This window comes from Anser brachyrhynchus (assembly GCF_964034855.1).
Source record: "Anser brachyrhynchus genome assembly, chromosome: 9".
Taxonomy (NCBI): Eukaryota; Metazoa; Chordata; class Aves; order Anseriformes; family Anatidae; genus Anser; species Anser brachyrhynchus.
The window spans coordinates 6912557-6937421 of NC_137703.1; the positions used below are offsets into that span (position 1 = coordinate 6912557).

Genomic DNA, 24865 nt, shown 5'->3' on the forward strand with positions numbered 1-24865 from the left:
GGGCATAGGTATATTTTTACCTTTTCCTATGCTACAGAGGTCTGGAAGTCAATAGTTATAAGAAGTGTTAGAGAATAAGTTTCACATGCAAATAATGACATTTCAGTGATAAGTGGTTCAGTTGGCAATATAAAAATAGACACTTCCTGATACCTTTTTACCATGTCCATGTCATTTATTATTGTATATTATCATCTGTGAAGTGTTACTTAGTGCTCTTCAGAGTTGCCTTTGTGGCTAAGTGGCACCACGAGCCAGAACAGCCTGACAGGCCTTGCTGTCCTTCCCGCTGAAAAGCCAACGCTTGATGCAGTATCCCTGAAAGAAGCAATCAACAGATTCACAGAACGACACAACGCACTGACGTTACTGCCTGTCCCCAAATCATGCTATTAAATTATGTGTTAAAAGGATATTAGGAGCACAGTGTTTGGAAGAATCCAACTTGCATCCAGTTTGAATTAGCATATAGATGAGCTGAAGTCTCAGATGAAGCACAACCTAGATGAGTTTTCTAGCATTATGCTGCTTTGTAAGTTAGATCTGTCAAAACATAGATTTGTGACTATAACCTTACACACACATTTTTGAGGTGTTGCATAGAAAGTGAGAAAAATGTAGCTGCAGACCCACGAGAAAGCATTCTGTTGTCTCTGTATTTCCATGCTTCCTTATTGAAACAGCCTCGATACATGCCTATGCAGCTCTGCATCATACAGAGTACCTTCCAGCTAAGACAGGTCGGTAATCTTTGTTTGCTGTAGTTACCAGGTGGAACAATACTTAAATATTCCTAACAAAAACTGTTAGGTAGAGTGTAACTTCTGAAAACTTTGTTAGAGTTGCAAATGTCCTTGTTTGCATGATTCTACATATTCAGCTAGAACATTATTCAGTATACCAGGAACCTAGGGGCTGGATAATGCCTGGAAAATATTTGTAAAAAATCTCTTCAAATTAAATATATATGAAGCATAAACACATTTTTATGAAAAGGTAATATTATATTTGCAGAATCTACACATGGTAGATTGGCATTAGATGGCCATGAATTGTTGACAGAACCTAGAAATGGGGTTTTTTGATAGATTGTGGTAGATTTGTTTGTTTGGTGGTGTATGCCTGAATTGTACCTGGTAAAGCACTGATACTACAGTTGTCTGTCTGCTTTGTTTTGGATTGTTAACTAGTCTTGATTATGCAATTTGAGAAGTATGGGAAAAATGCGTATATCTCTGGGAACATTTGAGAGAGCAGTAAAACAGGTGGAGCAAAGAGTGGTCTTCAATACAACTGGAATCAGCACAAGAACCTGTACTTGAATGGAGCTTTTTTTTTTTTTTCCCAATGTATTTTGTAGCTGCAAAGAAGAGAACATCTTTGTGATAACGTGTGATCATTATTCAAATACAGGAAAAGGGAGTTCTCAGAAAGGCCTTCTCCCACATGACTGTTACGAGTTCTCTTCCAGGCCAGATGCAAGCAAAAAGACATAGGTTTCTCTCCACATGGAATATTGAAACAAATAGCTGGACACTATCCAGAAAGGAGATTTGAGAGGAAAAATTACTTTTCTGAGTACTGTTGGCAGAGGTGAAGTTTTTATTACTAGTTTCACATCATCACAATAAGAGTTAGAAAAGAATTATTAGGTCACTGACTGCAGTGCGATGCATTATTAATACAGAGTAGTTTATAAAAATTAATGTTTACTTCTATTTGAAACTCTCCTGTTTGAGGATGTGCCGAAACTATAAGATAGCTTTGCTGATTCAAGACTAATCAATACCTGAGGGATCTATTAAGGTCTTAGTGCAGACAATTAGGGTGGTTTGCAAAAGTCTTACTGAAGTCAGAACACAGTACTGGGGCCCCCGTAGGTGGACGAGAGCCTATTTACTTGCATTTACTTTATTTTATGTTTACACCAGGGAAGTAAATATGACTTTGAACCCATCATTGCTTCTCATCCCTCATCCTTTCAACATATGCTATCAGACTGAGTAAAACTAGTGTCTTCTGCCTTTTATTTAAGAGTTACAAACAAACAAACAAAAAAGAATGGAAAAATCTAGCACTTTCTGTATTTATTCTCTTTTTAATATAAGTAGCTATTTATCACACCTTTTACCAAGAATTTTAGACAGGCTGTGAATGGATTTGCATTCATGAAGCTACATTCTGTTATCATATATTTCTTCCCAAATAGTCCATCTGACTTAAACAAGATTACTTTGCCTCGTGAAAGTTATAACAGTTCCAAACCTAATTAAAAGCCTGCAGCTTTTGCTGTACCATACTTCCAGACTTGTAAATACCAAAGTACCGTGCTTCATTGTGTTTGTGGGTGACCACTGGGGAGGATTCCAACAAGGACTTTGAGACAGCTTATTGTGAGTCGCATTTCTATTTGACCAAGCTTTGCTGACTTCCAGTCACTTAAGTATTTGAACATCTGTCTAGTGAGATAGGATTTCCAGGCAGGAATCAACACTGAAGGAGTGCTACCATGGGTTTGAGAAGAATGTTATGTTTTATAAGTCAGAGCTGAGTATTGTTGGAATGAGAATAATGCAGAAATCCTCTTGATGTTCTTACATTGTGTTGTGTTTTTAAAAATACAGCAAGTCTGTTCAGTCCTTGATCCTTGAAGGTATTTAAGTGGCTAATGAGTAAGTCAGAGCAATACGTTTCACTGGCTTGAAGAGTAAATTTACTTTGATATGCTGTGGTGCAATTTTAGGTACAGTAGAAGGTGAGAAAACAGATGTTACCCATATGAATGTTGATAAAGAGCAAGCCTGTTCTGTATGCCCTGATGATAACCCTTAGAAGAATTTGTGAAAGTTGTAACTGTTTTCAGCTGTTTTCTTCCAGAAATATATGCTGAATTGTCGTGTATGTAGAAAATCCATCTCAGTATTTAATCACTTTAGAATACTGAGAGGCATGAGAAAAATAGGAAAAATGAGCAGAAAATAGTGTAAGTTGTATAGTGGGTGTGGGAGTGAAAAGTTAGCCTGACCAGTGCCCAAGACATCCACTGTACTGATATGTTTTATCTTCTGAATTTTAGCAGAGAGCTTTTGGTACGCTTTTCCATATATAGCTTGCCCCGTAGATATGAGAAGGTGTTTGTTCCAAAGGAAACAATAGCAGCCAGAAGTGGAAATTACTGCCAGCTCATCAGATGCAATTGAATAATAATGAAAGCTAATGCAAGACAACATTCAAGGTTATTTTTAAATCTTTGTAAAGGTCAATGTATTCAATGATATTCAATTCCAACTGCTGAAAGAGTTGCTGTGCTTAAATATGTTTTCCTTGTTTAGAAAATAAGAGATCTATACTAAGAAGGGTAAACAGGACAATGCCACCCCTATGTCTTCTCTTCACAGTATTTAGGAAAACAATGTGAGAAGTATCAACCACTGATGATTACTTTCAGTCTCAGGAATCTGTGTCCTTCTCCCTCCATCTCAAGCTGCTAAATTCATTACCAGAGAAAGAGCAAGGTGCTTCTCTTGTGGACCTTTTCTACTGTGCATAGCCATAGAGGGGAAAAACTGCCTGATTATCCAGACTGCTCTAACCTCTGCACACTCTCAAGATGTCATTAAGTAATCCTTTAGCCCCTGTAAAAATGTCACCATGTAAATGCTGTAATGTTTATCATCTTTTGTAGTCATGACTTCTGTCCTTTCCAAGATTTGTTATTGTGCTAGAAGCAGGAGATTTAAAAACCAACAAAAACTGAAAACACCACCACCACCAGCGACAAAACACTCAGAAATAGAGAAGTGCGGGGGAAAGAAAGGAGAAAGGAAAAATGAACCAAACAAAAAATCTAAAACACCAGAGTGGATACTGATGTTAGCTAGCTAGAGGTGTATATGTTATCTCCTTTATGTTGTTAACTGTTGAAGAATACTACAAGTGTGCTCTGCAATATCATATAGAAAATGCTACTACTGCATCTTGAAGTGTCACTGTGGAGCTTCACACCAATGCAGAATCCCTTCCCTGTAAGCGGGATGCCATGGGGTATAACAGCATCTTTATCAGTGGCAACGACTGCAGTATGTTGCTGTAAATTAGATGCTTGCTGGATAGGTGATCGTACAGCCAAAAATCAAAAAGGAAAAGGAAGGCACAAATGCATAGGTAGGGAACTCTACAGATGTTTAGAAATATTTGTACTTAAGCTTATGATTTTTTATCTTTTTGTAATTAAAGGTAATAAGAGTAGAGTTATGATGCATATGATCCATGAGCTAGAACAATTTAATTGCAACTCAATTTATTAAAAAATAAGAAAAATCATTAGAAAGGTAACTTAATGTTAAGCTTACAGCAGATGATCCTCAAGTAGCATAAATTTACTAGGCTCCATTTGAATAGGAAAAATATTTTTACATGAAGATTTAATGTCTTTGTAATGTAACACAGGCGAAGCAGTTTAATTCATAATGCCAAGAGACAGCTTTGCATAAATATTTAGTTATCAGACGCCCTTTTTCTAATGGGAGATAGGCATTAGATGTGTTTTGAAGACGTGGACCTTAAGACCAGCTAAGATGGTCTAGTATTTTACAAACTCACTGCTTTTTATTTTTCAAATAAACCATCTGGATAAAGATTAGGAACAAGAAAGACACGAGAAAACCTAGCAGCTGGATGGCAGTGGTCATATTAAGTCTGTAGTTTTGTTTTTGCAGCTTGTTCAGTGGAATTGCATGAAGAGATCAGATAGAAGGAAAAGATGAATTAATGAAAAGAGTTCAGAAACAATCAGCAGAAATAACAGGCATCACAGAGGAAATCATTCAGAGAACAGTTTTTACTCTTGTGATGTCTTTCATGTATACACTGGATTTTGCTGTGCCTTGCTCAAATTTGTCTGGTTTTGGTAAAGAAATATTTTGCGTTCTTGGATATGTGCCAGGTATTATATATTTTTTTATGTCCAGATACAGGCAGACAGACATGGAGTGAGTAGCAGATGTTTGTTTACTTCATAATTTGAAAGAGATTCAAAAAAATAGACTGGAAAAAATACAGGAATTATGTAGCTTTTTTTTAAAATCATGAATTGTGATGTTTTTGTCATTGTTTGAGGGAAAATTGTCGTGTAACAGCTGGATAAAGCAATAGCTGTGATACATGATTGTTCTCCAGTGTAAATTTATTTGACAGGAAGCTCATTTGCCTTGCTGGGCAGTTTAGGCCAACAGGTGTCTCACTGCAAATATCTTCATGCAGCTTAGGAAAGTTTGCTGTTTCCTGTGTAATTAAAAACCAAAATAAAAACAATCAAAGAAAGCTGAGATCCAGAAGCAAGAAGGGTAGCGGATAAAGGAAGTTGGCATTGGTGGATACCTCTAAGGATCTGTAAACTGAGATACAGCAAACCTTGCTAGCAGGGGTGTGAGGAGAGAGGGTGATGCTTTTCATACTGCAGGGGCTTTTGTTTGTGATTAGAAGCAACTTCTCTTCTGGTTCCTTTGGAAGAGGAGTCAAGGCTAACAGAAAGGCAGGATTTTTAGCAGCAGTAGAGTGCCGTCCTGTGGCTCATCACTGCTTGAAAGTCTCTGGGAGGCCTTAAATCACAGGGTGATCAAACTGTCTTGAAAGTATGCAAATAATTGAATAATATTCTCCACAAGTCCTTTAAAGGACTATTGAACATAGCTAATTTACACAAGGGATCAAAGTATGCTTATTTGCTTTTAGAATTCTTGGAATTGGTACGTTTGGGTATTCACTTTTGCAGTTTTGTTTTCTTTTGGCTCACTAAAACTCATGTACCTGGAGACCACTAAAATAATCATGGAAATTGCTGAATAGTGTTTCTTTTCCCATCTGTGGTTGACTCTCTGCTGTTGTTTTCCCTTTTGTGTTTGTATAAGCTTCTACATTTCAAATCAGATTAAACGGATTTATGAGAGCAGTGTTTTGCTATTTGGTTGGTGTTTGAAAGGATTCCTTTATTTTAAGAGAAGCCTCAAGAAGCTTAGTTGAAGAATCTGGCCAGGCTGTGACAGATACATTAAAAATGAAACTATCAGAAGAAGGATCCGATTCTGATCGTAGTTAATTCAAGGATTTCTGGATCAACCTTCAAATAAGAATTTGAGACAAAATTTATGGAAAAAAATGTCCTTCTCAAGCCAGCTGGCTGCATCTTTTTTCAGTATGCACTTGACTAATTTGTTCTAGCTTATACTGAAAAAAATCAGTTTGAAGAAACATGAGTAATACTGAACAGGTAACACAGATTGATCCAGAAACTTGTGGGGAAAAAATAAGTACAAAAGTTAGAAAAGGCAGCCACTGATATTTGACTACAAAATTCTGACCCATTTAAATGATACCTCCTACACCCATTATACATTTGTATCCTATTGAAAACTTTGCTCCCCTCACTCCCTTATGCAATTTTAGTTATGCAGAGGCCCTGGGCAGAGGTGAGGTAGTGCTCCTGGCTTTGCCTTTGTTCAGAGTTTCCTGTGTCAGGTTCCTTGAACTCCTGCAGGCCTTAATTTTGCTGGGGATATGAGTTTTTGTCAATGTTGCAAAGTGTGCTGGTATTGAAGGTGGAAAGCGTTATACAAACATCAAATATTCTTAACTGAATTGCTAACTTGACTTGGCCAGTTACAATGTCAGCAACACTCTGAATTGGTTATGTCCTGGTCTATGGTAATACCTGCATCAAGCTTTATTCCAGCTTCTGTTGAGATACTGCACCATTAAAAACACATCTCAGTGTGAACATAGCTGGTAGTTATGTTAGATGTTAGTTGCATAACAATGTCTCAAAACTCTGCCCATAAATCAAGAAAACTGTAACGAATGAAAAATGCAGTTTTTCAGGTTATTTATGTCCTGCAGCATGCTTGTATTAGTTATATAGACACGGGACCTCTTGGGAGCAGCCTTTGTGGTATAGACCAAGGGCCTTTACTGCTTTTTTTTTTTCCCATTACTGTCAGTTATTAAAATTTTGAATTAATAGATATGTGGAGGTATGTAATTTCACCATAGTGTACAGATTCAGCAGATGGATTTACTGTAACAGGTATATTAATTTATTGTAGGAGAGGTATATTAATGGCTGGCTCTGGTAACTAATCCTGGTAGGGCTGGTAGTTGTGCCAACCTCAGCCACATAATGCTCCATGCAGAGTTGGAGAAAAGAGTGCTAAAGGTTTTTTTTAGATATGTTGTGACTCCACTGGTTGCAACAAAATGATTATCACCAATTAACTTGTGTCCAAGGGGAATTTGTTACAGCATTTTCTACGTATTTCTCGGCAGGTTTCTTCCTGTATCAAATACAGCAGTGTGAAAGAACTGCATCATGTCCTTAGAACTTACTAGTAAAGAGAAAGTATTTACAACATCCCTCTGAACAGCACTGCATGGATGATGGAGCACTTCTAAAAGAATACCTGTGAAGGAAATAAAGCCATTAATTGAACAGAATTATTGTGCACCAAAGCTACATGTTTGAGAGGTCTCTACAGTATTCAAATAACTATTGAACCATTTGGCACATCCCTAATAAAAACCTTTATCCATTAGCCCCATTGGTGCATGCTTAGGCAAATTAACTCTTTTATATGTAGATCTACAGAAAATGGTGTGTTATAATTAAATGATTCTTTTGGGGGCAGTAAACCTCTCTTCAAACAGCTTGAATATTAGTGCAGTCGTTTTTCTTTCAGCCCTACTAATCACAGCAAATTTAGCTTGCACAGCCAGAGTCAGGGTGCATGTTACAGGACACTCTGGCAGTGGTGATGAGCAAATCCCGTAAGTGCTAGTGTTAGGTTTAGAAAAAGGATGGTATCTGAAGTTAATGTAAATTTATTTGGATTCTTGCTGTTCATGAAATCAGGTTGCTGTTTTAAGATACCTGTTACTTAAGATAGTATAGGCCAGAGCCAACTCAATAGAAACCTGTTGTATGATTGACTTTGAATTTGACTGGGAGATCTAGATGGTATATGTCAATTATATTCATTACATTAAAAAAAAAAAAAATCTAAGTCACTTAAGGTTTTCCCCCTCATTTCTCAATCATTTCAAACTTAGGTCAGATTTTGAGCACTCCTTATGCTGGGTGGGAAGAGGCACCAGATACTGAAACAAAATGGCACAGACACATACGTGCCTAGAAGAGCATTGAGGCCAAGAGCTCCTGAGGTGGCTACTGATTGCTGGGAGCTGTTGCTTTCAACTGTGCCTTGTTTACTGAAAGTGCTGAAAGTGCTTACTGTGTTTTAAGTGTTTACTGAAAGTGCTGAATACTTATTGTCTCATACCTGTGCTCCTGACACTTCTAGCTTCACCAAATTTAGTGAAGTTAGGATGGCTTATCTTGTGTATGATTATATTCCTAACTTTTATATTCCTAACTTATATTCCTAACTATTCCAGTTTCCACTTCTTTCCAAGCCCTTTATAAAAAAAAAAAAAAAAAAGGCACACCGATTCTTCTCTGGTGTTTTTTTTAAATTTCTGCCACTTTAGACCTTCAGGATTATTTCCACCAAGTAGGTTGGTTCTGGTTTGGCACTGATTAACACTGTGCTGATTTTAATTGGTCTGCTTAGATTCCCAAAGGTAGTAAGAGACATAACTTCCCAAGAAAACTTAGTTTTTTTCTTGCTCATTGATTTCATAAGATGAAAATTTACCCACTGAAGATTTGGTGAAGGTTAGAAATTGCAGAAACATTGTTATTAATCAGTAATTGATTTATTTCAGTGCTCTGTATGTTGGTGAGGGTCATCAGTTCACTTTTGGGGAAGTGCAGCTTATCTCCAGCTGCAATTCATAAGCATTGCTTCAACTCTTAGCATCAGAGGGTTGTTTAACCTTGAGGCTACTTACTGTATCAGTGGTGATGCCTAATGTGCAAGTGCACTCTTTGTAATGCAGGGCTTGTGCCTTAAATGTCCTACCTTACAGACTACATTAGGTTTTCTAGAAGGCGAGTCATTATTTTCCGTGTCTCTCCTGGGATGTATAGAAAGCCTGCTGAACTCTTTAAAGAGCTGGCATTTAGCTTGCTTACCACTCTCTTGCTTTTATCAGATACCAATAAAAATAAATAATGTAACATGCTATAAAGAAATGTTTCGACATTATGTAAAAATCATTGTTGTTCCACTTGCTTTGAGATGTTCTTTGAATGTCAAAAATGGTCCTTTGACATCTTTTGGATGTGTTACTTATTTCCACATCCAAAACCATTTTCTGGTAATGGCCAGACCAGAAACAGTCCGGAATCACAGCTGCCAAAATGTGGGAACAGGGATACTCAGAAGCAAAAGTGAGTTTCTTCTCTTTTTCCCTTTCCCGCACCTCCTAAAAGAAATATTCACCAAGTTCTCATAGAAATTCACAGCTCAGACTCAGACAGTGACCAGGTTTTACCATTTCACAGTTCACATTGCACCAGCTAATGATGAAGAACCACAGCAGTTTTACCTGTTCTTAAGGGACTTCATATTAGAGCTAAAAAGCAAGAAGCAGCTACTGTTACAATGGCTGGAAATTTTCTGATGGCCTTTGTCTTAAAACAAAGGTGGTTGAAACTGAAACATGTAGAAATTGGTTGAATCTTTGAAAAAAAATTTCAACCTGATAAAAAGGTAGATTTATGGTCCTTGAAGTTGTTAGCTAGGAACTAGATGGGAGGGAATCTCTAGTTTCCTTGTTCCATTGATGCCTGCTGGGGGAAATTGTTGCAGTGGTGGGGAAAGGGACTGAACTCTTAGAAGTAGCTTTTCCGCAATTCTGCTCTTTAAAATTCAGTTCATATTCTGCCTTTACTTTGACACCTAACAAATTTTACACACGATTTATTCTAAATGTGAAATTTTCTGCGTGGGGGGTAATTTTTGCACAACTTCCAATTTTTAACTTTCTGCACTAATTAACAAAGTGACTTCATTATCTTCCCATAAACTTTTTACTTGTAAGCATTTCTCAGGGTAATTAAACTGTTTAAGTAATTCAGCTGATAGCGTACATAGTTTTGTTTACAATGTAATTAGGACCTCTACAAGAAGAGCATGAGTGAGTAACCATTTAATCCTAGTGAAGAATCTTTTGAGTTTTAGGCTTGCGTTTTTTTTCATGCTTTTAATTCCGCCGCACCTATTTCTGCAAGAATGAATGTAAATGAATACGTAGTTTATTTGAAATTATTTCAAGGGGAGGATCACATTTTGGAGAGCAGAATTAACTTATTCACCCAGGTTGTACATGTAATAATTTTTTTTTCTACACCAGACAACATCACTTTGTCTTTCAGCAGGTACTTGGGATTCCAGGTTTCCTCTTCCAGCTTAGACATTGATTCACTGTCTGGCCTTAACTAATCTATTATCACGCTTTCAAATTTATGTGCCTGTAGCTATGTTCAGATACTTGAATAAGTGACTTAAATGACTTGCTTTTCAACAGTCCTCATGTAATTGTGTAACTATGGAGTATGGCACCAGTTCTGCAAAAGCTGGGGATGCCTAATTTTACACTGATTAGTGCTGTTCACTTAAATATTTGCATAACTCCTAGTCAGAAGGGGACTGGGTACTTGATTTGAAGTAATAAATTATGAATATTCTGTCATTCTCTAAGCATATTAGTTTATTTAAGTGTAAAATATTTCTACTGCTACTGTATCTATGATGCTACAAAGATTGTTTTTTCTGTATTAGCCAAGTCACCGGTAATTACAATGTCTGCTGAATGTGTGCAAGTAGAGAAAAGTTGTTTAGATAATGAAATGATAGCATAGCAGCAATTGGTAAGAAAAAGTAATCAACGATGTATGAATGTTATTTAATTAAAATGTATAAATATTTAGGTAAAAACTACTTATTGAATAACTTCTTGGAAAAAAAGACACCTGTGCTAAGTATCCGACTCTGCAGCTCCCTTTCTCTTGCTCTAACAAAAGGCGTTTTGAGAGACGTTTGGAAAATGATCCTGCAGATTAAGAAAAAAACACAATGGACATTTCTTGCATTTTCGTAAAAGTTGGGGGACGGGGACATGGGTAGTGAATATGTATGCCTTTATATCTGTACAGATGATCTTGCAAGTGATCATTTTTATCCTCAATGTAAGCAAGTACCAACGGTGCTGGTGTAGACAGACAGGATATGATTTTGAAACAGTTATTTCTGAGGTGGAAATGCTGACCACCCCTGCGTGAACAAATTCCATCCATTCCATCCATCATGTACCTATTAGAGTTTATGCAGCTTTGACTAAAATTACATGTATGCCCTGCTGCAGTTTACATCCCCTTTGCTCCTTTGGTTCATTTTCAGGAATAGCTCTTTTTTTTTTCCAGGCTTAAGTAAAGAATTAATTTATACTTTGAAATGATCAGAGTCCTTCCCTTAAAAAATACTTGATTTAATGCTGTGTTTTCTGAAGTAAGAAAAATGTGGTTCCCTGCATATTTGAAATAGTGACCCTTTCTTTTAAATTGCTTATGATGGTTAATCAGCAAATCAAGACATCCTTCAACTCTAATTAAAGCTCAGTTGAAACGCAGAAGGGTAATGGACGTAGGATAGGCAATCATCTGAAAATTGAAAAAGTACTACATTACAGAAAATGTTTATGGCACATTTGCATTTTTCAGAAGGTAGATACAGTTGCTTCTGCTGCATCAGTTATCAGGAGTTTTAATAATTAGCTGCAGTATAATTAACCATTAAATCAAGGAAGTTGTAGCCTTGTTTCCTTGATAAGAGGTTTCAACATTTCTGTATTCATGGTATGAAACAGCTATATCTTTGTTTTAAATTACTCTGGTAGAGCTTATTTACATTTCCAAGCATGAGTAGATTGTACAGCTCTCAATTTTACATTTTTGCTGTTTTGTATGATCTCCATATGAGTTTTTGCCAAAAAATGGAATCCTCTGAGGTTTGGCTCAGAATCTTGTTAGTTTTTTGTGCATTGGCCCAGGCTGACCCAGCTGGTTGGAGGCCATCTGGCTTCATGTGAGTTGTGCCTTTCACAGCAGCTAAGTGTCAGGCCTGCTCTCTACCTTCTGATAAGTTGTCTTAAATGTGCATTTTGGCAGTTCTAGATGGTTCTAAATCATGGAGTTGTTGCTGCTTCAGCCCTTGGATTATCAGATGTGTATCTTTATTTTTTCCTATTCTTTGTGTGATTATAGTAGCAAACGCGGAAAGTATATGTGGCTGGATTTGTTGCTAGTTTAGTTTCAGTAACTTACATTTTTTGTGAATTTGGCACATCATGCAGGAAGATAAAGTAGTGATGGGGGGGGTGTTCTTTTTCCACACATATATGCTTAAATTTATTATGTATATAATTATATCCTATATGTGTATGGTTTTTGATTTTGTTGTTTGTTTTTTTAGCAAAGACAAATTTATTCAATAGATTTTTGTGGAAGGAGGTGTGTTCTTGGTCTCTGTATGTACTATATATGAAACAGATATTACAGTCCCTTTAAAAATAATTTAAAATTTCTTTCCATAAACATTTTTCTTTTGGAGTGGTATTTGTAATATATTGTTTCTGCTTGGAAATGGCTTCCACCTCCCATCCCACAATTCCCTTGGGAAATTTTTGACAAAATCCATTTGTTTTGTGAAGAAAAAAAATCTAGGAGATTGAGAGAATATGCTGAACGCTAGGATGTCTGGGCTAGTGCGCAAGAGGCTCATATGAGAATGCCAGGAGGTTAGTCTAGTTTCAGGTTAAGTTTCTGACCCTGTTGGGTGATTTGAAAAATGCCATTTCTGGTTCCTCTTTCCGTTAAATTGAGAGGATATTATGGACGTTTTTAGCATTAGTTATCTGCAGGCTATTATAGTATTACTTCCTAGCTATTTGTAACAGCTTTCAGGGTTATGCAAGCTATGACAGCAGTGGATGGACAGCCATTGCAGCTGGTGAAAGAGCCTGTTGCTCAGAAAAGAGGTTGTGTGCTGAGTCCTTTCAGGGAATTAAAATGAAAGGAAGATGCAAGAAAAATTTTAGAGGCATTTTGATTTCTAAGGATCTTGCCCAGTCTTTTCTAAACAAAATTAGGCATGTTCTCTGTGTGGTGCTGGACATTTTGGGTTTTGTGTTGGTGTTTTCTTGTTTTTGTTTTTAGCCCTTTTTAATTCTTAAACAAATCTGCTGTTCTGAAGTTCCCTGTCTACAGTAGGTGTATATTACAGTGAATGGAGGGGATATCTTTAAAAAAAGACGTGTGACTACACATAAACCAAGAATTGTCTAGTAGTTCGTCTTGTTGAATATGATTCCAAAGATGATTTGTATATCTTATATAAGTAATGGGCAAATAATGTTAAAACAAAACAAACAAAAAAAGCACACACAAGAGATTCTAGAGAAATGAAACTTCTGTATTTTTCTCAGTTCTTAAAAGCCAGATAATTAATGAGAAAAACACTTATTGACTAACTAAAAATACTAATTGGTTTAAATGCATTCTTGAAATTATTTGAGTTATTTTACCCAGTTTAAAACCTTAATTTCTTTATCCATCCAAATGCAAGGATGATCTGACAGTTATTAATAACTTGAAACTTATGTTTCAAGTCAATGGGCATAACTAATGTTTGATGCATATAAATGTAATTCTGGGTTATTTCCTTTTGTTGAAGTTAGTTCACCAGGAATTTGGCTGGAATTCAGGACTGATGTTTTTAATTTTTCTTATGTTGCAGATAATTTGTATTTAGTAGATGGAAGGGCTCTGAAGAATGTAGTACTGGAATGACAGAGAATCTAGGAGCTCTTGTAATCTGTGAGAAGTAAGGAGAAATTGTATTACAGTAATTGACTTCAATAAGATTGAGACTTTCTTTAACAATTCCATGGGGCTTTAGATATTTTTGCAGTCTATTTTAAGACACGTGCACACTGGTGGAAGTAGTGCTTCTAATCAAAATGGGCTATATTTTATTCAGACCTTGGAGACCAAGTAGGTAGAGCTAATTGGCTTATAACTGACCTGCTTAAAGGATGTCAAAATTGGCTGTTGGCTGTTCCTGTATAACATTAGTTTGATTGACTAAGAGTCTGCAGCAAGATGTGAAATATTGTGAACCCAATTCATTAAAATTGTCCCCATTTTAGATCATTACATATTTTCAGAACAAATGGAACATACTTACAGTATAAAAAAAATGTAGATATGTAAATCGTTAACCCTTCACCACCTTCTTCTCCCTCTATTCCACTCTACAGATTTTTTTTTTTTTAAAAAAAAAAAGGAAGAAAAAAACTCCACTTAATCATATGAAATTAAGGGAGGAGCAGTGGGACATATTTTTTTCTCTCATGGCACCATGGAAAATAAGTGTTTTTTGGTTTTGTTTGTTTTCAAATCTTTAAAAAGGAGTATCAAGGGTTTGACTTCCATTATTTCCAAGTTGTCTGGTTGCCTGTCATAGAAGGACTCAATGCAAGAGCAATATGTATGTGGATCTATAATGACATCAAAATTTCACCACTCTCCTGTTTATTGCATTGAGAGAGTTTGTTTATTTGGATAATAGTTTTATTTCACCCTTCATAAATTATTAACTTGCCACGAGTAAGATGGCATTAAAACGCTTCTGTTGGCCACCTCCAACCGTGTTACGCATAATGCTTATAATTTACTATGAGCCATTCTGCATGTTTTTGAACTGTACATCTCATCCAAGTCTATGAAGTTGCTCATTACTATATATTTTTTTCATTCTTTTTGGATAATTCTAGAAAACTCTACAGGGTCCAAACCTCACTGAAATCCTCATTACCTCTAACAGCAAATGATGCATTGAGCATCTTTAAGCTGAAAAACTTTCTCACTTTTTCTTTCTTTACAGTTTAAAGAGCTCTTTCAGGTTGTGCATTTGAGCACAGAAGGCACAACATAATGAGTACCAGTCTTCTGAAAAAGGCAGCATGCTGGGGAGGATTTGCCTTTTGTGTCCTTGTGGTGATGATTTTCTTTTTTAATTTGTTACACTGCAATTCCAAATGTAGCAGGTTTCAGAGACATTGCTAGATGCTTATGGTCATGTGTGTTCATTAGCAAACACTTTGACAGTTGGCAAAGTGAGAATACCATTCTTTCCTTGTTGCACGCTTCTTCCATGTCAGTTATCCCCCCACACACTAAGTGAAGGCTGCAGTCATTCTGCATTCATGCTCTTTCCTTTCAAAGCTCTGTTGGGATGCGGGTGGCTGAGGTAGAAGTCTGGCATTTCTGACAGGAGTATTGTAAGCATCATGGGGGAAAACAATAATATGATTAAAATAATGACCTCTCTTGGTAGTCCAAATTTAATGTGTGGTAATGACTGAACACTTGTTGCTTGTGCTCCATATTCTGCACTGAATGGTTTTCATATTGTTCTTTCCTGCAGCAATCAAAGCCACGGCAGGCATTATCAAGCAGTGGGTTCCTTAAGCCCAAGAGATCAATCCTTCTTTATTGGCAAGCCTTCATAGCCAAGGTGAGGCCTTACTTTTCCTTGCCTTTGATTGGAGATGTACTATTTCTATGTAGTTCCATGTTGAACATTGCAGCTAGGCTCTGGGATACAAGGGAAGAATTGAGACTTTGGTAGATGCTGGCTGGCATGCATTTCAAACTGCCCATTCTAGCACCCAAATTAATTGCAATATGACAGTGTTGTAATTAAGAAAGAGCAAGGTATGATTCAGACCATCTGCTATATGGAGCTCCTGGACTTTCTTGTATATAAATAAAAATACTGTAACGGGTAGAAGTAGCTGTGATGAGGGCCATGGCTGTAGCACCCCTTCGGATGTTGTGGTTTCTTACGAGCATGTAAGTGTATGTGATACACAAAGGAAACTTGTGAATTGTTTCCGTCATTGTGCAAGAATAATGGATTATGAGACAAGTCCTCAGTTCTATTTAATGCGTTGTGTAGAGAAAAATGGACCACCTGATCTACCTGCTTTTCATCCAACCTTTCCAGTGCTTTCTTTTACTAGTGATTTTTTTTTTTTTTCATCCCAACGTATGGAATGCTCTTTTCCCCACCTTAAGAGTAACAACACTGGACAGATGACAGGAGACTGTCCGAATCACCAGTGACTGGCCTCCTGTCTTTCTGTTGTCCATTCAAAATATTACTGCAAAACCTGCTTCTCTATGTCAAATTCACGCTCTTTTACACGAGAATCAAAAATCAAGTAAATTTCACCTGTTTGCATCTTGTGTTCCCTTGAACCTTTCTAACTGATTTCTAGACCCTGATACTAATCATTATTTCCTCGTATTTCTCCACATCATCTATCTACCATTTTCTTTCAAATTCCACCTAAAACTCACTTATTTTTTCCTTTTCTCCAGCACTCTGCACATCCTGCCTTAACTGGACTGTCTTCTGTCTTCTTTTTTTTTTTTTTTCCCATTTGTCTTTTGTATTTATGGATTGGAATATGTCCTTTGCTGTACATTAAATCCTTTGGTACTCTTTAGCCAGCCTTGACTGTGTGAATTTCATGAGGGTTGTCTAGTGGTTGGTGTCATAAGTTATCTTAGGCTGATTTTTCAACTGTCTGCTGTTGGACTAGTTTATCACTTTCCTGATGTGGCACACATAAGGGTCTCCTGAGGGCTGCTACTTACAGCAACAATCTCATTCCCCAAAGTCTATAGTTCATCTGGATGCGGGGCTGCAGCTGCATTCCTCTTAGGTATGCAGCTATATTACAGAGTGGTACATACATCGAGGGGGGGAAAAAAACAGAGAGGGCTAGTATCTCCTGAGCATCTCCATAGTGCTCAGAGAAACATCCAGCAGCAGAATATTAGAAATATATTTTAGAGCTTCAAGTAGTCTAGCCAATCTGCAAACTGAGGAAGTTATGAACAGGGATGGTTGTGGTCCTGACAGTTTCTGGGCTGGTGCTTTCAGTGTGGACTGCAAATGGAGCTTTTGTACTGAGTGAACAAACATGCGTCCTGCTGAGTGAATGTTTCTGCACAGGAAGAGCTGAGGTTCTCTTGCAGTGTTGGAAATCGTTCATACTTATAAATATGGAGGAAGATCAGAACAGAAATTTGAAAATTTATTAATCATCAGGTAATCAAACCTAAATTGGAAAGTTCTGAAACTATAGGCGGGCATAGCAAGAATTTAATTACACATCTTCTCACGGTGTAGAATAAAATCCCCATGGGATAATTGCACTTTTTCATAATCTGCATGTGTTCTTAATTTCATTTAAATGGACAGCACATCAAAGTAAGCTCTTTCTGGTGCTTTCCTTGAGTCCTTGATGTACCTTGTAAAATCCTACCACACAGCTGTGGCACAAATCATTCCCAACATGCTTTATTACATTTTGTGCACGTCTTGAAGGTAAGTGGGGAGACTTCCATGGGATAATGAACTGCAATATCTCCAGCCAGCTCATTGTTAGAATGACATCTGTTTTTAGTCATTAATAATAACAGATGATGTAAGGCCCTGTATAGCTTTCTTCTGACTGTTTCCAGGCTTATTTATCAGAAACACTGTGCACGGCTCCCAGATTTATAGCGGAGCTATAATCAGATAATTTGCAACAAAAAGTGTGCTGTCATGCATGTTTTCCATCTATGTCCTGTAAAGCTATCTTGTGAGACTGTAGTTAGAGTAGCTATAATATTTTTCAAAGCCTTGTCTATGTTCGGTTGTGCTATGTAACACTGTAGTGGGTTACCAGGTTACAATCCTATTAAACAGTTTTTATCAGAAGGAGCTGATACCATATCTAACATAAACATTGGTGCAGTTTGCATGATTGTCATGGAGTTACTGCGCTAGTCTGAGCTGGTCTCCGTGGATTTTTGAGGGAACAATCGATAGACTGAGACTTCTGGATGCTGGGTCAATCCAGTTTTGTCTGAAATAACTTCTCATAGATAGCTTATTGCATGGACTGGTTGTGGTTCACTAGGGACTCCTAATTGTCACTGGTGTTTTGCAGGGTTAGCATTTTAGCAAAAAGTGTGGACAGTGTTCCTGGAAAGTGCTGTGGTGTGGGAAACCAGGGTGTGTGTCTCTCCCTGCTGTTGACATGCACTGCAAACTCACTCAGCTCACTTCACCTCACTGCGCATCAGCCTCACCACCTGCTGAATACAGGTGGTAGGTAGCACGCCACCTCCCAACGACACCCTGCGTGACCTCTTCCATATAACAGTTGGTCCAATGGTCACTAAGGGTCTGGTGGTTTAGACAGTTAGTAATGACTTTCTTGAATCTGTTTCATTTTTATCTCTTCAGAAGACTGTTTTCATTGTTCCTCAGACTGCATGGTATGCTGCAGTTCCCTTTCTGGGCATTTCCTTATCTCTTCGTATCTCATTGCAGTGGTATCTGGAAGGCAGTCTTGTCTGGCACTCAATACCTTGTCTAATGACCTGAGCAATCAACGGAAGAAATAATTAGGCACTTAAAGTGATTCTTGGAATTTTCTAAATATGAAATATTGGTCAGAGGCTGGTTTTATAACTTCTGTGTTTGTACAGTAAATGTTTGGGTTCTTCTGTGCCCATTCTGTCTCTCCTGTCAGTCTTTTGCATACATGTGAAAAGCAGTAGTGTGCATTTTCACTAGCTGGATTTAGATTAATGTGATGTGAGAACTCTCAAATCCCTCCTCCAGTGTTGGTTGTGGCTTGGCAAGATCAGGCTTTGACAGTCTTAGGTACAATAATTTTTTCCGGAGAAGCTGGTATAGCACAGAGCAGCCTCTTCTCCAGGCACATCAGAGGCAAAATCCCTCTGAGGTGTGGGAGATATGTTATATTTTCACTGTATTTGCACATCTCAGTGGCAGCAAGCATTATTTCAGGGATCTGTTCCATTAGCTTCAGGGTCAGATCAAAGCTAACATGTTAAACTACTATGATCAAGCACGTATAATCACAATGTTCAGCTTTCCTAACAAAATTCATAAGGTGCCTTTTCTTTCCATTAACCACTTATTGAGAATTTTTCTTGTTTTATAATTACTGTGTTGAATATACCAATAGATATATTATATTCTATTACAGGTGTTATCTCTGCTTCCCTTTGCTTCACCTTTAAATATCTGTACTTAGGTTTGGAAAGAGCCTTTCGTTCTTAAACTTACTTCAAAAAATGGCATTTTGCTGTACTTCATGGAATAGTTAGACCAATTAATTTATTCAAGATAATGGTGCTCTGAACTTGTATCTATTTTTGGAACATTAATGATATTCTGCAATGCTTCCTGTGGAAAATCAGAGACAGATACAAGCATTAGTATGTGTTAATTAAATCTAAATTAACACTATATTGTTGGTCAGAGCTCTGCAGTGTATACAGGGGCTTTTATATTGGTTAATCTTTTGTTATATTATTTAGCTTAGTTGCAATTCTTTATTACTGAAATGTAATATATTATTTTTTTGTAAGTAGTATATAGAATTTAATTCAGTCAGGTCAAAATTTACTTCTGTCTATGTTGTCCAAGATCAAACAGTGCTTTACACAGAGCAGAAAACATGGTTAATTGTTTTTTCTGTATTTTGGGGGAAGATTTTTTCCTTAAAAAAGTCAAACCTCTAAAAATCTAACTTGTTATTCAAAGTCAAGTATTTTGTGTTTTCTACAGTTTCTACCTGATCGGATTTCTATCATTATATTCCTATATTTTTATATATATATGATATATTCCTTGTTTGATATTTGTCTGTTTGCAAAAAGAGAATATCACTAAACTGTTAGTTCATTGCTGCTGAATATTCCTACTTTGAAAGTCTGGTTTATACTTAGAAGAAGAGACCTATGTTAATTTACTCAGAAGATGAGACCTATGTCAATTTACTCATGGTGTGGTCCTAAAGCTAATTTGCTAGATCTTGCTGATTGGTTCAAGCAGAATGTCTTGTGCAGACTTTGCATAAGCAGGTTCGAAAAGCATCTGTCGATGCAAAAGTAATCAAATATTCCTCACATCAGACTTAACAAAGCAGAATAGGGTAAAATGTACAAAGTGCAGCTACTGATTGCCATCCCCTGCCTTCCAAATAATGAATAACTTACAGCTATTGCATGTTCCTTCTACAGTTCAGTATACAGGCAGAAAAAGAAAATATCTACCTTTCATCATTAGCTTAATCAAGCTCGTGTATCAGTAACCTGCCGTGAGACTGATTGCTGAAGAGCAGGAAGAGTTGATGTCTATGTAACATGTGATTTTGAACCTTAAACTTCTTGGGTTTCATTTAATTTTAACTAAAGTTTTTCAAAAGTAGGTATTTTCTTCCTGTGAGGAGTGTTAGGATTTCAAAAAACTGTTTGGGAACAAAATTTGAACATGCTTAAATACTAAAATTCCCCTGTTCCTTTTTCTTCTTTGTGTGTGTGTGGGTTGTTTTGTTTTGTTTTTTTCCCAACATGAAATAGGAGTCCTTGCCCCTTGGAGAAAAAGGGGATCCTTAAAATCCAGCGAGCTTGACTGAAGCAAAGGGCTGCCAACGTTCAGGGCTTGCTTTTGGCCACCCAGCGCTCAGGCTGCGATTCAGGACTGCTCTTTTATTGTAACAAAGTTCTCTGGGCTTGCAAGCTCTTTGTGATGGAGCTGAGAGCTAAAATCCAACATCTGGGTAAAATTAGGGCTTCCAGATTTCAGGCTATGATGGAAGAGTGTCAGCCAGGGAACCCAGTCTTAGAGTCCCAGAGACAGATACTGAAAGCAGGAGGATGTGGGACCCTCTGTTTTCAGAGCTGCAGATTAAGTGCTCTAACTAGCTGGGTGTATTTGGCTGTTCTTGCATGATTATTGATGTGATTGGAAGCAAATGGGATGGAAGCAGGAAAGAAAAACTGTCACGGGTCAGTTTGAAAATATGAATGACAATAAAGGATTAGATATTTGCATGGAAGTTATATAGACACTTGTTTGGAGGCAAAGAAGTTGGAATATAAGAATGAATTTAGGTGCCCATAAAAATGTTTCATTATCTAAAGAATTTCAGAGTCTTGGTTTCTCTGAATTTTACCCTGAAGTGTTTTATTTTGAGGTGAAGATAATAATGGTGCATAGTTGTTTTGGAATTCCTACCTTTCTGTGTCTTCTATAGTCTTGTGTCATCTTTTTACCCACCTTCCTTGAGATGCCCTGTGACCTCTTTTCTTCCTCTGTCTATCCTCCAGATCTTGTTTTGTTTTGTTTTCCTTTCTGGAGTTTTTAAAGCCCTCAGGTTAAAAAGAGTGAAGAAGGCAGATCTGAAATGCTCAAGAGAGTTCACATCATGTAAAAGCAGGAGTGAAGGTCAAATGGGGAAAAAAAATATGAAAAAGCACAATGCATGGGACCAAAAGGTTGAAAGAATACTTGAAAAGCTTCAAAAACAAATTCTTCCCTTTGAGAAATATTCTATCAAAATGTTCTTTCAGCTGCTTTTATCTCTTGGGTCTTCAGTGAATTATGTTTTAAGATTGAAATACTCCCTTGAGCATATGTAAACTCACAAATGAATTGGAAACTAAGTAGAGATGCAGAATTCTACTTTGTACCCTGGATTTCCCCCCCACACCCCCCCCCAACTGTGCTTAATATACTGGATTTTTCTAGTTCAGAGTTATACGTAGTTCTGGAATAATGGATAATGGCTTTTATTTTCCATGATAGAATTGATTCTTTGCACATTTTGATGCTTTTAAGTTTTTCTCAGTATCAAGTCACAACAATTTACTTCACGTTTTGTAATGCCTATAGCATAAAATGCAAGAGTGCATCAAGATGATGACAGTTTAACTGATAAAATAGCCAAGGCACTTTGGGAGAGATGCTGCCAGAGATGACAAGGATGAACTCTAAGTTTATGAATTAAAGTTATAGGAATATAAAATATATTAACTAGACATTGATGTATTTACTGTGAGAGAGTCTAGACTGGCCCAAATTCTGTGCTGTTTTATTTCTTTCTTATGATTCCACTTGGCCAGATTCTGACCTAGATCAGATAAATATCAAACCAGAGTAAGTAGGTAGAAATGAAGCAGTTTATAACCATGAGAGATAAGACTCAAAGATGTTGATGTCACTGGAGGTGCATCTGATACAGCTCAGTTTGGACTAAACAAAGCATTAAATACTTCCGTACTTCTGTTCTATGGAGTGCTCCAGTTGTGAGCTTGAGCATCCTCAGGTATGTTTCGATGCAGAATTTTATCTGGAAAAAAAAAAAAAAAGCCTTCTAAGGATTCTGTACTAAGTTATCTAACAAAAATAGCTTAAAATAGTCAGTATTTCATATGCCTTGCTTAAACATGCTACTGCATTTGGTGAGATTTGAACAAAGACTGCATTTATATAGCTAATCGTGCTTTATAGCAGTATTAAAATATTGAAAAAGGACTGCAGCTGATGGGTAGGCTGATAGAGACTGAAGATGTCAGAAGACAAGTGGACACTGTCTTTAAGTTGAAGGAGTAGGGATGCTCTACATGCACTGGAAGTGTTTAGTCTGAGAACTGTATCCATGAGTTTCAGAATTTGCCACATATTTTCAGTATTTTTATTTTCACAGAAGTGAATCACAAGTATTTTCATCATTGCTGTGTTTCTAGCTAATTTAAGTCTTGCACATATAGAAGTTTAGAATGAAAAAATTATTGTCTGGTGTCCAAATAATGTCTGGAGCAGCCTTGCATTCAGAGCTGGGTTGCAAATAAGTCCAGGCAAGACTTCATTCTTCGAAACAAACAAACAAACGTAGAGTTCTAAGACCACAAGAAAACATCCCGTTTTCTTCTTTACTTAATGAGACAGGAAAATAAAAAAGAAGTGGTAAAATGTTGTGACTGAAGAAACGACAAGGAGCTGAAGGAATGATGCTCATTCTTTTTAGCTGTTGGATAAATGATGGTTGCTAGACACAGCCTCAGTTAATGGGTTGGAAGCACTGGATTCCTCAGCATGTAGGAAATAAAAAATGACGAGTATTTATTGGGTCAAATGCTTGATTTGCATTTAAACGAGTGAAAGAAACCTCTGTTGTTTGACTTCTCAAGTTATTGAAGCCTAGGCTCTTTATTTATCAAAGTTTCTAAAGCTCTCAATATTTCTTTCATCAGTCTGAACAGGCTGTGTGGGTTGGTGACGGTTGTGGGGCTTGCCTTTCTACTTCAGTGCAGGAAGATCTGCAGCCGCCTGTACCCTGTGCTGCTGCAGGGTGCCTGGGCAGGTCGGATACCACAGACCACTGTGAGACTGCATCTCACACCATCAGCAGTCCTAGCATTACCATCAAGGAGCTTTGCGTGCAAGTGGAAATTCTGGGTGAAAAACAGAACAGGATAGGACAGATTTTTTTTCCTTTCTTTTTTTTTTTCCTCTGAAGTAGTTCACATTACCTTTCTGATTTTGAATTCTTTCTACCAAGTTTTTCAGAATTTCTTCAACAAAAGAATTTAAGCATATGTTGTTATTATATTTACAAAAGTAGACCTTACTGCACAAGGCACTCGGCGGAGATGGTCAGGTGAATTTCCCTGGTGTGTAAGTGAAACGTTCAAGCCAGTAGATGTCTTTTGCTGTAGTGAGGGAGTCATCGTCTCATTCCTTTAAGCATACCAGCCCTGGAGCTGACATGCAGTTAGTTCTGGCAGTGAAGATCAGCTCTGTAGATTAAACAAGAAATCCCTGAAAGTCATGTACTGAGCAAGCTCTCGCAGTGCTACCTTACAGTGTGAAGTCTGCAGCCACATTGTTCAGGAAGCTGGTAGAATCAAAACACTTTTCTGCAATATTACATCGATTCTCCACGCTACATCCTGATGAACTTCAATCAGTTTTTTCCCTCAAGTGATCACTGATTAATCTAAAAATCTGTGAAATTAAGTTGTTTGAACTAGGAATTAAATATTTCCAGCAATTAAAAGCAAAGAAACAAACCAAAACAGCCACCAGCATTAGAAAGTGATTAAACATGACAACAACCGAGATGTTGAAATTAGTTGTCTTCGTTCCAAAGGATTCGTAACTACTATGATGTTTTTGAAGCTATTAAATGATAGTTAAACTGTGTTATTATTTGTAAAGCAGCTACTTTTGTATCCCGGGCCCACTGAGTGAATGTCTTGCACAGCAGGAGGTTGGAAGATAGTGAGCATAATCATTGTCATTTTACTGTACAAGAGGCAATTTTAGAAAATGATTCCTTAAATTATAAGATCCAAACAAAGACAAGGCTCTGCAGCTGGGAATTTTGTGTGGTTTTTTTGTTGTTTTGGGGTTTTTTTTGGTCATTAAAACTGTCTTTCTTTTCAATGTTGTCAACTTGGGGTGGTTTCACTATTACTAGTTTAAATATAGTAAAAGATATTTAAAATTTTGCATATTTAGTCATCTTTCTACTACTTCATATAAAGTCATGGTACACTAGTCTAGCTTTAAGAATTTTCTCTACAAAGGGTACTGTGCAAACAATGAGCCTGTTTCTCTCCCGAATTACCCTGGCTCGGCTCCAGTGTAATTGTGCTGCAATCAATAATATTACACTGCTGTAAATTTAAAATAATGTAGAAGAGAATCAGATGCAATGAATCTAACATTTTAGATGAGAGTTTGCAGATAGCTTATACACGTCTAGTAGTCTAGACATTTAGTCATTACCCCAGTTATGCAAATGAAATCTGTTTTACTTCTGCTATGTACCGGTTGGAAGGCTTTATGGTGCTACCCACCATAACCTCCTGATCTTAGTCAGTGTTTTGCAACATATGCTCTTCTTATAGAGTATATTCTTTTTCTGTGTGTTTTGCTCCAGTCTCATCTCCGTAGATTTTTTC

General features: G+C 37.1%; 1 protein-coding gene across 1 annotated transcript in view; it reads left to right on the forward strand.

Annotated features, from left to right (window-relative positions):
• LOC308199586 (uncharacterized protein) overlaps positions 1 to 24865 on the forward strand; it is a 111030-nt gene that overhangs the window by 34591 nt on the left and 51574 nt on the right. Inside the window, exon 8 of the mRNA XM_080603945.1 lies at positions 15441 to 15530. The gene's annotated coding sequence lies outside the window, so the exon portion shown is untranslated. The remainder of the gene's footprint in view (positions 1 to 15440; positions 15531 to 24865) is intronic.